At 45.7% G+C, this 14,820-nt stretch overlaps 1 long non-coding RNA gene across 2 annotated transcripts; it reads right to left on the reverse strand.

Moving 5' to 3' along the window:
* Nucleotides 1-3,728: 3,728 nt before the first annotated feature.
* Nucleotides 3,729-13,430, reverse strand: LOC120097085 (uncharacterized). Of its 2 annotated transcripts, XR_010058076.1 has the most exons (3): nucleotides 12,415-13,430; nucleotides 5,392-7,149; nucleotides 3,729-4,537 (listed from the first exon to the last, which is right to left on the reverse strand). It is a non-coding gene; the product is annotated as an uncharacterized LOC120097085 (long non-coding RNA). The 2 variants fall into 2 exon arrangements; XR_010058075.1 differs by lacking the exon at nucleotides 12,415-13,430 and having other exon boundaries at nucleotides 5,392-7,714.
* Between the last annotated feature and the right edge of the window lie 1,390 nt (nucleotides 13,431-14,820).

Below are 14,820 nucleotides of genomic sequence, written 5' to 3' on the forward strand. Positions count from 1 at the left end.
TGTATGTTCGTGTGTATGTGTGTGTGTGTGTTGTTCTGTGTCTCTGTGTGTGTTCTAGGAAGGGTTAATCACTCATTTGCCATTGAAAACTGAAACTTAAGAGAAACAACAAATTGCCAGAATAAACCAAGTACAAAACTAGTTTTAAGTTGGCATCAGAGAAACAGTTGAGACATTTAGCTAAGCCATGAATTCATATCATTTTAATTTGAAGGTAGATAATAGTGAAGATACACATTACATTTAGAAGGGAAAAAGTCAGGCACTGTGGTTGGATGTATCCTCCACAGTTTCTTATGTTGCAAACTTCATTCCAGAGGCAGTGGCAACAAGAGGTATCTTGTTCTCATACATGTATGAATGTTTTCCCCATGAGTGTGCTCCAGGCAGCAAGAGTGGATTCCCAATGAGCAAATGGGTGGACTCCCTTCCCTTCCCTTTCCTCTCTCTCATGTGCAGATCTGTGGGTACACTTGCCTTCTTGTCTCCAATCACAAGACGATGCAGCCACAGGCCCTCACCAGAGGTGTCACCTCAGCTTTGGACTCACAGCTACTGGAAGTATAAGAAACAAATTTTGCTCTTTGTAAATTTTCCAGACTCAGAAGCACAAAATAGACCAAGACACAAGCTGCCAATATAAGTGATGGTATATACCCCCACCAGGAGCAAACCAGGAGCAAACCATCAATATTCTGCTAACCCTGAGATCTAGTGCTCATTCACAAAGAGAAGGGAACAGATGACACAGCTTCGCCATGCCTGCCTCACTAAGCACTTCCCTAAAATGTATCAATGTGCCAGCTGCCAGGTCAGTTGTGTGTGTGCTTTTCTCCCATTTTCCACCCCTGACCTTCACTATACCTCTGTAATGAAGAAAATTTCCAAACTCCAATCTAATGATCAACTTGTAAGTCTATCCCCTCCCTCAGACATGCATAAATGGGTGGATGGATGAGTGGATTCATGGATGAATGCATTGGTACTGGGATGGGTACATGGATGGATGCACGGATAGGTGGATGGATGGATGGATGGATGCATAAATGGGTGGATGGATGAGTGGGTTCATGGATGAATGCATTGGTACAGGGATGGTACATGGATGGATGCACGGATGGGTGGATGGATGGACGCATAAATGGGTGGATGGATGAGTGGGTTCATGGATGAATGCATTGGTACAGGGATGGGTACATGGATGGATGCATGGATGGGTGGATGGATGAGTGCATGGATGGGTGGGTGGATGGATGCACGGATGGATGGATGGATGGATGCACGGATGGATGGATGGATGGATGGATGAGTGCATGGGTGGGTGGATGGATGGATGGATGGATGGATGGATGGATGGATGGATGGGGTGGATGGATGAGTGTATGGATGGGTGCATGGATGGATGCATGAATGGGTGCATGGACATACAGATAATGGGTACATGCATGTGTGAGTATAGGAATGGATAAGCTATTTCAACCAGCTATTTCACCTTGAATAAAGGAAGCAGTTCCAACATAGTGCAGACAACCACGTGAGGCCCTGTAAACAGTGTTGGAAAGATCATAAGAACAGAGGGATCTTTTTTGATTATTGAGAAAGAAATGTTTTAAATAGGCTGGTGATTCTTTGACTTAGAGAAGGGCAGCACATGAGCAATCCAGCCCCTTCAGCTGCATACGTACAATCTCGAGTGGAGTCCAACTCCTACGGCCATGTTTTCAAAGGACTCGGGTTAGCGGTGTTTGATTCCTTGGTTTAGATTTCATGGGGCCAAGGGTCTAATTATACAGACAGACTTTGGGAATTCTTTTAGCTATTTTTATTTGCGTTAAAACACATTTTCCATTTTCTCATTACAGGTTGCTCTCTATATTGATGGTTAATGTCTACACTTGAGCCACATTTTAAATAATTTTTTTGTCCCAGAGGCAATCCTCTTCCACTCTTTTTCATCCATATGTCCTTCTAAGGTCATTATACTTACTGAGTATAAAGTGATTTTTCTTATGTCTGAAAGACAGTTTTTCTGGTAGGGGAAAGACCTCCAGGGAGACTGCGTCGTCTGGAGCTACACGGCTGCATTTCAAGCCAGTTGTATGATTTATGCCATTGTAAGGAGAATGCAGGCTGCATTTGGCTTCCTTTGCTGCACTGGCCATGTTCATGCTCGTTGACAAAAGAAAAAGTAGCCCCACTAATAAACAGCAAGATGCTTCCATGGAAGCGGAGCTCTGCTGAGAAAAGCTATAGAAACGCCAGAGCTGGATGCCCCGCTCCACAGCCACCAGAGCAGGATGCCCCTGCTCCACAGCCACCAGAACAGGATGCCCCTGCTCCACAGCCACCAGAACAGGATGAACAGGATGCCCCTGCTCCATAGCCACCAGAGCAGGATGCCCCTGCTCCATAGCCACCAGAACAGGATGCCCCTGCTCCATAGCCACCAGAGCAGGATGCCTCTGCTCCATAGCCACCAGAGCAGGATGCCCCTGCTCCATAGCCACCAGAGCAGGATGAACAGGATGCCCCTGCTCCACAGCCACCAGAGCAGGATGCCCCTGCTCCATAGCCACCAGAGCAGGATGCCCTGCTCCATAGCCACCAGAGCAGGATGCCTCTGCTCCATAGCCACCAGAACAGGATGCCCCTGCTCCATAGCCACCAGAACAGGATGCCCCTGCTCCATAGCCACCAGAACAGGATGCCCCTGCTCCATAGCCACCAGAACAGGATGCCCCTGCTCCATAGCCACCAGAGCAGGATGCCCCTGCTCCATAGCCACCAGAACAGGATGCCCCTGCTCCATAGCCACCAGAGCAGGATGCCCCTGCTCCATAGCCACCAGAACAGGATGAACAGGATGCCCCTGCTCCATAGCCACCAGAACAGGATGCCACCAGAACAGGATGCCCCTGCTCCATAGCCACCAGAACAGGATGCCCTGCTCCATAGCCACCAGAACAGGATGCCCCTGCTCCATAGCCACCAGAACAGGATGCCCCTGCTCCATAGCCACCAGAACAGGATGCCCCTGCTCCATAGCCACCAGAACAGGATGCCCCTGCTCCATAGCCACCAGAACAGGATGCCCCTGCTCCATAGCCACCAGAACAGGATGCCCCTGCTCCATAGCCACCAGAACAGGATGCCCCTGCTCCATAGCCACCAGAACAGGATGCCCCTGCTCCATAGCCACCAGAACAGGATGCCCCTGCTCCATAGCCACCAGAGCAGGATGCCCCTGCTCCATAGCCACCAGAGCAGGATGCCCCTGCTCCATAGCCACCAGAGCAGGATGCCCCTGCTCCATAGCCACCAGAGCAGGATGCCCCTGCTCCATAGCCACCAGAACAGGATGCCCCTGCTCCATAGCCACCAGAACAGGATGCCCCTGCTCCATAGCCACCAGAACAGGATGCCCCTGCTCCATAGCCACCAGAACAGGATGCCTCCTGTCTACTAGAAATGACGGGCTGCTTGTGCCTAATCTCTTTGTTTCTAACTACATTTAGGTTGCACTTACCCTACTGGAAGCTCAGTGAAGAAGTAGCACAAACTCAAGTAGTCAGTTGAGATGCAACTAAACACACACACACACACACACACACACACACACACAGAGAGAGAGAGAGAGAGAGAGAGACAGAGAGAGAGAGAGAGAGAGAGAGAGAGAGAGGTAAGCTCATGAATTTACTTAAAGAGTATGTAGTCATCTTTGAAAGGCATAAAGACATCATTTAAAATTTAATATCATGCCATCCATAAAATCTACCTTGCATGACTGCCCTGATCACCTCTGGGTTTACAGGTGGGGGTCACTGAAGATAGACTTCCGACCACTGTGTTTGTGCAATGTAACATGTGTGGTCATAACAGCCAGTTAAGCCTACCATCAGCCCCCACTGATTCACCACAGGAGGGTGTCCTGTCCTCCTTGATCTGAGGGCATGCTTCGAATGGGTGTTGGCACCATGGGCAGACTTGGCCGGCCACTTCCCTCTGACTGCAGCGTTCTGATTTTGTGACACCTGCGTGGCTGTCCTGCTGCGTGGAGCTCAGCTAACCATACTCTGACCACTGCTTTTCGTTCCTGAGGAAATGACCAGCTCCTTGGAATCACGGCCAAGGCTTCTGAACTTGCTGTCACTGTGGGTGTTTGGCAGCCTGCAAAATAGAAACTCCTTTCGGTTCTTCACAATTCTTTTCCCTGATTCAATAATTTAGAAAATATCAACGACAGGAAAGTTAATTCAAATTTTTTCCAACTGAAATGGGGCAATGTCACCCAGATTCTGGGACTGAAGGTGTGAGTCTTTCTAAGCTTGGTCGAAGATGTTTGTTGCTACTTAGACTGTAAATTACGAGTGAAAGCATTAGCATTACCTGCGAGCTGTCTTTCAAAGGGAACTTCCAGGTGACTCGCACAGATAGTGACCCATACAGGTATGTGACTCTCATAGGTGGCCTGCACAGGTAGGTGATCCACACAGGCAGATGACTCTCACAGGTAGGTGACTCTCACAGGTGGGTGACTCTGTGAAGAAGCATGCTTTGGACACTTGCGTTCACTGATACAAGTTGGTTCCTAACTGCACTTAACAGGGAAAAGAATGTTTCTGCGACCTGTGACTGAATCCAGCGTGTTGCCTGCATTGGCCAAGTGCTTCACCACTGAGCTACATCCTCCAGCAGAGAAGTAAACATGACTTCTGACTCCTGAGTGCTAAGATCCCAGCATCCTCTCTTGCCCTCACACATCTGGAGGCATGGCTCTATTCTCATTGATCCCTATCAAAACCGTCGCCTAAATTCTCTTGTTCCTAAATCACACCTCGCTCTGGAGACTGAGGCACATCCTTGGTGTGTTTTACAACTCTTACACTTGCCCCTGAAATAACAACATCTTAAATTCTCGTTGGTTCCAGGAGGAGTGGGGGGAAAAAACCTGTGAGCAGACGCCGCACTGTTTTTTGTTTTTGTTTTATAATTACTATAACTGGAAGATTTCTATGAATGAACAAGTTTAAGCATCACCTTGGAAGTGCGTAGAGGATGTATTTATCACAGAACAGTATGCTCTGAGTGGTCATGAATGCCTTTCATTACCCAAATAGAACATGAGCATCCCAGATAAGGACAGGTGACAGACAAGTGCTCGATCAAGCCCTCGGCTGATCCACAGTGACTAGTGGGCGTTGGTGAAGATACACCTGCACCGAGTTTTGGATTTGCTTTTTACTAGAGGAAGATGGAGATTTAGAAACACGAAGGCTCTGTTTTAACATAGAGGTATAGAGACAGAAGAGAACATCCAACTGAGGTCCTCACCCAACTGACTGACCCTAATGAGGAAACTCGTGATGGGAGAACGGGAATCAGAGGACTTACCAGGGTCCAGCCTTGTTGAAGTGAGAAGGGCAAGATATTGTTAGGGGCTCATAGATCTGTCTTCTGCAGAGAGAGTGCTCCTGGATAGACAGGCAAGTGGTTTTTCTATCTGACACCTGTTCCTTTCACATGTAGGATGTTTCTCTTGTGATGACAGTCCTCCACTGCTCATGCCTGAAGGAAATCACAAAACAGGCGCAGAGACTCTGTGGTTCATGAGAACCTACTGATGTTCACAGTTCCTTCACAGCCCCCAAGAGGAAGTCAGGGTGTCCATTAAGGAAGGAAAAGGAGACAGCATGGCTTGGCCTCTCTCCACCAATGTAGTCTGCATGTAGCTATGATAGTCATCTTATGCACCGCTCACGGGAGAATAAACCTTAACGAAGAAATTTATTAGTAGTTAGTTTTAAAGATTTATCACAACTCGGGCTCATTTTCACACCTACATGAGATCTGGGTGATCAGAGAAGACCTCAGGTTGGTGTTGAGGACAGGAGACTCAAGGCCTTTGATGGCGGAAAGACAAAGGTCTTGTAAACTGTCTGCTTCTGTGTTCTGATGATCAGGGTGGAATGAGGCTAATGAGACAACAGGGGGACCTTAGTTAGCCAGAGCATGCACATGACTTCAGGTCAGATTTGTAGCCCACCCACAAACAACAAAGAGCCCACATCTCGCTGCAAGATCTGAAGGAAACCAGGACCAAAGCAAACACTAACGGTGTTCAAGAACCAATAGTTCTCCCAGGGAAGAAGCTCCCAGCGGCAGTTGCTGGAGGACAGCCCTTTTCACAATCTGGCCACACCTTCCCCTTTGCTTTTCCCGGGTTTATATTCCTGGGCTGGTGGAGAAGAACAAACAGAGCCCAGATACTGTGTGTTTGCTGTACAAATTTTAAAAAAGCCCCTTCTTCCTGAAACAAGCCAGCCACTCAGGAGCTTGGGACAGAGGTGGCACTCAGCTGCCAGCTGTAGGCAAGTAGAAGCTGGTTCAGGCAGAGGAGTACTCTGTGATGGCAGAGGGCATATCATGATGATATCATGTGTGGTGACAACCCAAGTAGGTGTCCTGGGTCTACACTCCGTATTCTACCCTTTCCTACCTCAGGAGATAAAGAGGTTTCAGTTGTTAAGTCAGTTTCCCAACCCCCCAACCTGTGCAGCCAGTAATGCCAATTCTAGAAGAACCACTTTATGAAGGCTGCACTATCTTGAACACTGTGGGGGAAACCCTCCCACATTGACACCTGGCCCTACGGCCTAGTAGGCCAGTTTGGCTGCTGAATCCCTCCCTGATAGTTCTGTTTGCTCACCTGGTCACCACACAAGCAAACGATATCTTCCAAGTCTTGGGGAGAGAATGCTGTCAGTATTTAATAATGTCAACAATGACATTAAATCAAGGGCCACAGTTCTATGGGTTTATGCCCCAGTTTAGGTAGCCATATAATCTCCCAGTGTGCCGCTATCAACAACGGTGACATTTGCTGATGGCACTGCCATTGCCTGGAATGCGTGTCACTTTCACCTTTACCACTGTGCACATATGCACACACATGTATGCACACATTCTCACACATCTGCCATTCACCTCACGGTCCTTACTCACCCCGTGGGATTCGGTACTGTTATCCGTAACTGTCTTCATTCTCTCCAGGAATAAATAAGTAGATAGGTAATGGAAGTCAGTGATGATACCCTAACTGCGCTACCTCAGAAGCGACAGTATCTGGAAGTGAAGCAACGGCAAATGCCCCTGTTGACATCAGATGAAGGATGAGAGAGACGGCTCAGTTGTGAAGCATTTGCCACAAAGCATAGAGATCCAATTTCGGTTTTCAGGACCCACATATTCAGTCATGATGTATCAACATGCATCTATAATGCCAAGGCTGGGGAGGCAGAGACAAGAGCACCCTAGAGCTTCCTAGCCAGCCTGTATAGCTAAATTGATGAAATTCTGGTTCAGTAACAGAACCTGTGTCAAACATAAATAAATAGTAAAGTGGAGAAACAACTGAGGAATGACATCTGACGTCAACTTCTTGCTGACACACATACATGTACACACACACACACGCCCAGACATACATAACACACATACATTAACACACAAATAAAGATAGATAGATAGATAGATAGATAGATAGATAGATAGATAGATAGATAGATAGTCTGGTGATATTAATATGGAAGAGGGTGGTCCCTTAATCTAAATGATTTATATCTTTATTATTACATGAAAAGGAAAATTTGGACACAGAGGTGAAATAAAGTGGGGACTCTTATGAGAACAAAGTTAGTAATCTGAGTAATTTATCTGCAACCCATTGGAAACTACAACAGTCAACAAAGTATCCATTCCTGCAGATAGAGCACAGGGAAGGGACAAGGCCATGTTGGTGCTTTGATTACTGACTTGTAGTGATCATGCTGACTTGCTGCTATTTAAGCCCCAAGATCCTGAAACTGAGGCAGGTTCTATTCAAACAATATAGTCAATATTCTCAACACTGTTTGACAGGCTTCCTTGGCTTTCATTGGTGATGCCAACTTGTTATTATGATGAGGTTATCTACTCCATTGTATAAACTAGTAACAGTCCTAGCACAGAGTCTCGGATACAGTGGTGCATAATAGAGAATGAGCACATGGGTGAATGGATGGGTGGGTGGGGGGGTGGATGGATGGATGGGTGGGTGGGTGAGTGGATGGATGGATGGGTGGGTGGATGGGTGAGTGGATGGATGGATGGGTGGGTGGGTGGATGGGTGAGTGGATGAATGGATGGATGAGTGGATGGATAGGTGGGTGGATGGATGGATGGATGGATGGGTGGGTGGGTGGATGGATGGGTGGGTGGATGGATGGGTGGATGAGTGGATGGATGGGTGGATGAGTGGATGGGTGAGTGGATGGGTGAGTGGATGGATGGATGGATGAGTGGATGGATGGATGGATGAGTGGATGGATGGATGGGTGGGTGGGTGGATGGATGGGTGGGTGGGTGGATGGGTGAGTGGGTGGATGGGTGAGTGGATGAATGGATGGATGAGTGGATGGATGGATGGGTGTGTGGGTGGATGGGTGAGTGGATGAATGGATGGATGAGTGGATGGATGGATGGATGGATGGGTGGGTGGATGGGTGGGTGGGTGGATGATGGATGGATGGATGGATGGATGGGTGGGTGGATGGGTGGGTGGGTGGATGGTGGGTGGGTGGGTGGATAGATGGACAATGAGAAGACACAGCAAATCCAAGCTTTACAAACATTTTGGTGCAGCAGCAGCCAGGACCTGGAGGGAGCACAGTGAAGAGATCTTTACTAAATTATAGGCTGCTAGGAGTTTTAAAATATACAGATTGTATTCATTCTTTTTTTTTCTGTCTAGGTAGAACAAAATTCAGACACATTTTTAGTATTTAAGAGCTTGTGACTTATTTCTTCTATTCCGAAATAATACCAGTTGGGAAAAACATGCTTCTTATTCTTGAGAAATCCAGTTCTCACTTTACCCTGATCTGGTGCCTGCCCATGACCTAGTCTACTTGACCATATAAATAGATCTGGTAGAAGCCTCCTGGGGGCAAAGTATCCCTACACATGTCTCCATATGGAGAAAAGGAAAACAAGGTCTATCTACAAGACAAACTTTTAAAGAGGTTGTGCAAAATACAGCCTGAGGGAACAAGTGTTTTCATAATAATCCCTTCGAAGGGGAAAAGTCGCCTTAATTTAATTGGGTCTTTGCTATTATATTTCTTCTCTATCCGTGACACAGTTAAACTCTATTACCTAAAGCACTGACCCAAGATGAGCTACTTTTTCTCAAGGAAAAAAAAAAAAAACCTTCCTGACATCATTTCCCTGTGCCTTTTGTGAGTCCTTGATTCTGAGTTAATTATTCAGAAGAAGGGAGAGCGAGTAAGATTTTCAGTTGAGAGATTTGGGGCACACGTAGTTTGACAAGCACATTTAACATTGTAGTACAGGTTTGTTCTAAGAAGCTAGTTTTAAGTCAGTGTTCTAATAATGCAAATTATTCAGAGAAAGCCGAGCATGGTGGTATATCCCCTCGTCCAACCACTGAAGAGGATGAGGAAGAAGAATCCTTTGGAGTTCAAAGCCAACCTGGGTACTAGACTACTCAGGTGTACATAGCTAGACTGTCTCAAAACAACAAGGAAATATGCAAAGCAGCAAGAGCTCATTAACAGGGAGGGCAGGCATAGTATCAGCAATTCCCTAGCACCCAGAAAGCAGGACGACCCCAGGAAGGATGCTGCTTATCTGAATGTTGAATTTGAAAGCAGAACAGCATATTATTGAAACCAAGCAAGTGCTTTGAAAAATACCGGACCCTGCTCAATCTTACTTTCCATGTACACAATTCATACAGAAAACAGCAGGTTAGTCCACCTCTGGGGAAATCTATTCCCAAGTCTGGGAGCTGTACCTGTCATGCACAGATGTTGAAATGGTGCCTGCCTCCTCTCAGGCTACTGTTTACCAATGTTTTCAGACAAGCAAGCAGCAGTGCTTCCCGATCACAGGGACTGGTTGCTATGCAAACACGAAACAGTAGTTACCGTGTTCATTAGAGAGCCTGGCAGCCAAGGAAAAAGCGGTGCTGACGTCTCTGTAGAATATCAATGTGGATTTCCAGGTTGGTCAAAGACAGTTGTAGGAACAGAAACCATTTTGATTGTTGAACTTCAGTGGCATGTCAGTTTGAATGTTTCCTCCCAAGTTTAACAGGAGCCATTAATGTTATCACGTACGTAGAGTAAGTGGTATGTAAAATGGTACGTTCTAGTCCACTACTTTCAGCTTTCTCCTTAGGACCGGGTATGGATGAGAGACATGAACCAGGCTCAGATGCCCAGTCAACAAGATGACAGGTTTTTCTGTCCTGGGTGATTCCAAATGTGTAAAATATTGATGGAAATGCCACAACAAGAAGGTCAAACTCTTTTGAAATTATTAACTCACCATGGTTCTCCCTTACTCAGCTCTGCTCCCACCAGAAAACCAAAACAAAAAGAGAGAGAGAAAGAGAGAGAGAGAGAGAGAGAGAGAGAGAGAGAGTATTACCCACCACAAACAGATGTTCAATAATGTTGAACTAGGGAATGAATGGATATTAAAACAGTAGGCAACCACCTAGCTGCGTTAAGAATACAAAATCACTGTATTTTTTTTTTTTATTGAAAATCTCAGACGTTAAGCCCAGGCGACTGAAATGGTAAAGCTGCCTAAGTAGATGGATGTAGGCAAGCACCTTTCCCTTCACAGAGATGAGCCGGCTGGATGCTGTGAGAACCACTCGACTGCAAATCCCATACCCATGATCCACCTTGCTAGCATTGCCATTGCCCAGCCCTGGAAGACATGTGAATAATTTTTGGAAAGGTAGATGTAAATGGGAATCTCAAAGTTGAAATTCTTATAGAAAAAAAAAAAAACGGGCTAGAGAGATGGCTCAGTATTTAAGAATGCTTGCGAGGGGGTACACACCCTTAATCCCAGTACTCAAGGATTAAACTTGAATACTCAGAGTTCAAGGCCAGCCTGGTCTACAGAGGGAGTTCCAGGACAACCAGGACTGTTACACAGAGAAACTGTGTCTTTGAACTCCCCAGCAGCACCACCCCAGAAAAAAAAGAAAAAAAGAATGCTTGCTTTGCATGGTGAGAGAACTTCAGTCTGGTTCCCAGCACACACAGAAGGCAACTCATAAAATTCCAGAGGATTAAGTCCTTCCTTTGGCATCAAAGGCACCTGCACTCATGTGCACAATCCTATACGTGGGCACATACCATGCACATCATTCAGAACGAGAAGATAGTTTTAAAGAGAATGTAAAATAAAAGGAGGCACCAAGGGGAGGAGAGAGGAGAGAAGGTAGGGGAGAGGTGGGAGAAGGGAGAGGGAAGAGGGGAGAGAAGGGAGGGGGATGGGGAGGAGAGGGGAGAGAGGTGAGAGAAGGCAGGGGAGAGAAGAGAGGGAAGAGGAGGAAGGAGAGGGGAGAGAGGTGAGAGAAGGAGGGAAGAGAGAGCAAAGAGGGGCAAGGGGAAAGCAGAGAGGGGAGGGGAGAGGAGGGAGGAGAAAGGAGAGAGGGGAGAGGAAGGAAGAGAGAAGAGAGAGAGGGGAGAGGGGGAGGAGGGAAGAGAGGGGAGAGGGAAAGACAGAGACAGAGAGAGAATTTTCTGTTATTCCACAAATCTACATTTTTTCCCAATAAGGAATATTTCCAAAAGTATATTTTCTTCTTCAAAAAGATCAGCTTGTTCAACACCTTTGGCCATATTATAGAATAATTTTTATTTAGCCGTGCAACTGAACAATTTTTAAAGGACATCATTCTGGAAGGATCACACGGACATGGTCTGAGAAGGACAGCCATGCCTTTGCCTGTTCTTTGGAGCTCCGTGTGTTCCCGATGATAGGGAACATTTTGAGAAAGGAAAACAAGGTCAGAGAAATAAGTGCACTTCATCATGTTTCAGAACGGGCCTGTACAATTTGTTCCTGAATCTATGTCTTTATCAATTTTAAATTGATTAGTTTCTTACAAATTTAACAATATGATGAAAAAAAGAAAGAAAGAGATTCTCTATAAAATTTTTTGCTGGAATATGTTTGAGTTTCATTTTTGTTGTTTTTTAAGTGGTCCAGAAGTTTAAGAAGAACAACTTCAAAACTCATCAAACCCAATTAATCCCCAAATTGACTCCCATTTCCCTAGTGGCTGTCCAGATTTGTCAGAGAGAGAGGAAGAGAGAGACAGAGACGGGAGAGGGAGGGGAAGGGGGAGGGAGGGAGAACACACACAGTGAAGACACAGTAGAGGGGTAGAAACTATGATTCTAGCGTATAATTTCCTTCTTCATTTCCAACTTTATTTTACTTCACTTTGATTGGCGCTTATCTTCCTATTCCCCGTGCTCTAGTTTGACCTCTGTTGCTGTGATAACCATTCTGGTCAAAAGCAACTCAGAAAACAAAAGGACTTACTTGGCTTACACTTCCGGGTCGTGGTCCCTCACTAAGGGAAGTCCGGGCAGGAATTTAACTAGGAACTTAATTAGGAACTCGAGGAAGAAACCCTGGAGGAATGTTGTCGTTGGCGTCTTTCTTCACGAGCTCATGATTTAGCTTTCCTATAGAGCCCAAGATGGCCTGCCTAAGGATGGAGCTTGTATCAGTTACTGATCAAGACCATCCCCCACAGACAGGCCCACAGGCCAGGAACCCAGGTTGTGCGAAGTCGACGATTACACGGAGCAGGACTGAAAATAAATAAATTTAAGGAAGACAGTTTCCTAGTGTGAAGGTTTTCAGCAGTAAGCAGCACACAGTAGGTACTTTGTATTTGTTGAAACAACTAAGCATAGTAAAGATCTTAAAAAATGATCTGTAGACAAACGCAACTGGCCCTGAGTCCATGTTCTTTTCTTCCTCCCCCCACTCCCGATCTCTCTCTCTCTCTCTCTCTCTTTCTCTCTCTCTCATTTTCTATAAATGTCAGGAATCAACATCTCTGAGAGGGCTCCTCTTGTCAATATGGAGCAGTCACCCTGAGTGGACCACTGCAGCCCACAACAGTGTTTAAGACTTAGCAATGAGCATTGTTAGAGCTGAGAAAATTGAGGCACAGAGAGAGGTTAAGGATCTTGCTTGAAACCAGCCAGTTTGTAGGTCGTGGAACTGAAATTTGAAATCAAACACCTTGGTGTTGAAGTCGGCTGAAAAATCATTTTATCAAAACACTGGTTTCTTGGCTTATCAAATATCTGTGAAGATAGCTTTGTCAAGACATTATAGCTAGAAAATTTTTCTTTCAAACGACTTATAAACTTGTACTTGAATAACACACACACACACACACACACACACACTTCATGCTTTTCTTGGTACCTCCGTCTATAGGAACTGAGTGGCTGAGTATAGTGGTACACACCTGGAATTCTAACATTCAGGAGGTTGACGCAGGAGATTGTGAGTTTAAATCAAACTTGAACAAGACAGGAAGACCCTGTCTCAAAACAAGTACTCAGAATAAAAACAATTTACTTCTGGAGTCACTTAGCTTTTGAAACTCAACAAAACCAAATATATCCCTCCTAGCTAGAATTGGCCCCTGTGTATACCCGACCTAGCACAGGTTCCTATGGATACCCACCAATCATGAAAAAAAGGCAAATGAGTCTGTGTTCGGCAATGTGTTTTGGGTCCACCATTTTATTCTCAACAGCTCACCACAGGATGTGAGCACAGAATGGACTGTTAAGTGAGCCACCAGGATCGGTGGACACAGGAGGGGTGTTCAGGGTTCTTCCTCATGCTGAATCAGGTTGATGACCTCTCAACGAGTTCCACTCTTGTTCCAGAGCCTTCTTCCACCTAGCCCTAGCAGGAATATCCCTGTCTTTTCTGTTTTGTTCTCCAGGTAAAGTGCTAGCATTTATTCATGGCAGAACACTGATTTGGATGTCAAATAAAATTGATTGATTTTAAGATTCTTAAAGGTCACCTCGAAAGGTGAAATGGTTCCTCCTGCAGAAGATCACCCGTAAATCCAAGCTATTGTGACAAGTTTTGTCCCACTATAAGAAGATGGATTCTCAGATCTGCATCTGTCCAGGAAGAGACACTTAACTTCCTTGCTTGTTTTTCTCTCTTCTTTCTCCTACTTTTCAGTGCAGGGACAGAACCTGCTGGCTTCTTTCTTTCTTCACGGGCTCATGATTTAGCTTTCTTATAGAGCCCAAGATAGCTTGCCTAAGGATAGCGCTTGAATCAGTCTACCACCAAGCTACATCCTCAACCTCCGATTTCTCTATTAGATTTGGCTCTGGAACTCATGGTCTTCTGCTCTTATGGTTTGACTACCTACGAATGGACCCCATAGGCTCATATATTTTCTTTTATTGGATTTTTTTAAATTTACATTTCAAATTTAAATGTTCCCTTTCCCAGTTTCCCTTCTTATCTCCCTATCTCATCCCCCCACTTCTTGTATGAGGGCATTCCCCACCCAACCACCACCCCTTCCCACCTCCCCACCCTGATTGGGGCATTCAGACTTGGCAGGACCAAGGGGTTCTCCTCCCATTGGTGCCCAACAAGGCCAACCTCTGCTATATATGCAGCTGCAGCCATGGGTCTGTCCATGTGCAGTCTTTGGATGGTGGTTTAGTCCCTGGGAGTGGAATTGTTTGAAGCCAACACCAGGCTTCTCTCCCTCTCTCTCTCTCTCTCTCTCTCTCTCTCTCTCTCTCTCTCTCTTTCTCTCTCTCTCTCTCTCTCTCTCTCTCTATATATATATATATATATATATATATATGTACACACACACACACAGAGAGAGAGCAATAGAACAGTGTCTAAGACATCTGGTATCAAGAAGTTTAAATATCT

This window comes from Rattus norvegicus, chromosome 15, assembly GCF_036323735.1.
Source record: "Rattus norvegicus strain BN/NHsdMcwi chromosome 15, GRCr8, whole genome shotgun sequence".
NCBI classification, from domain to species: Eukaryota; Metazoa; Chordata; class Mammalia; order Rodentia; family Muridae; genus Rattus; species Rattus norvegicus.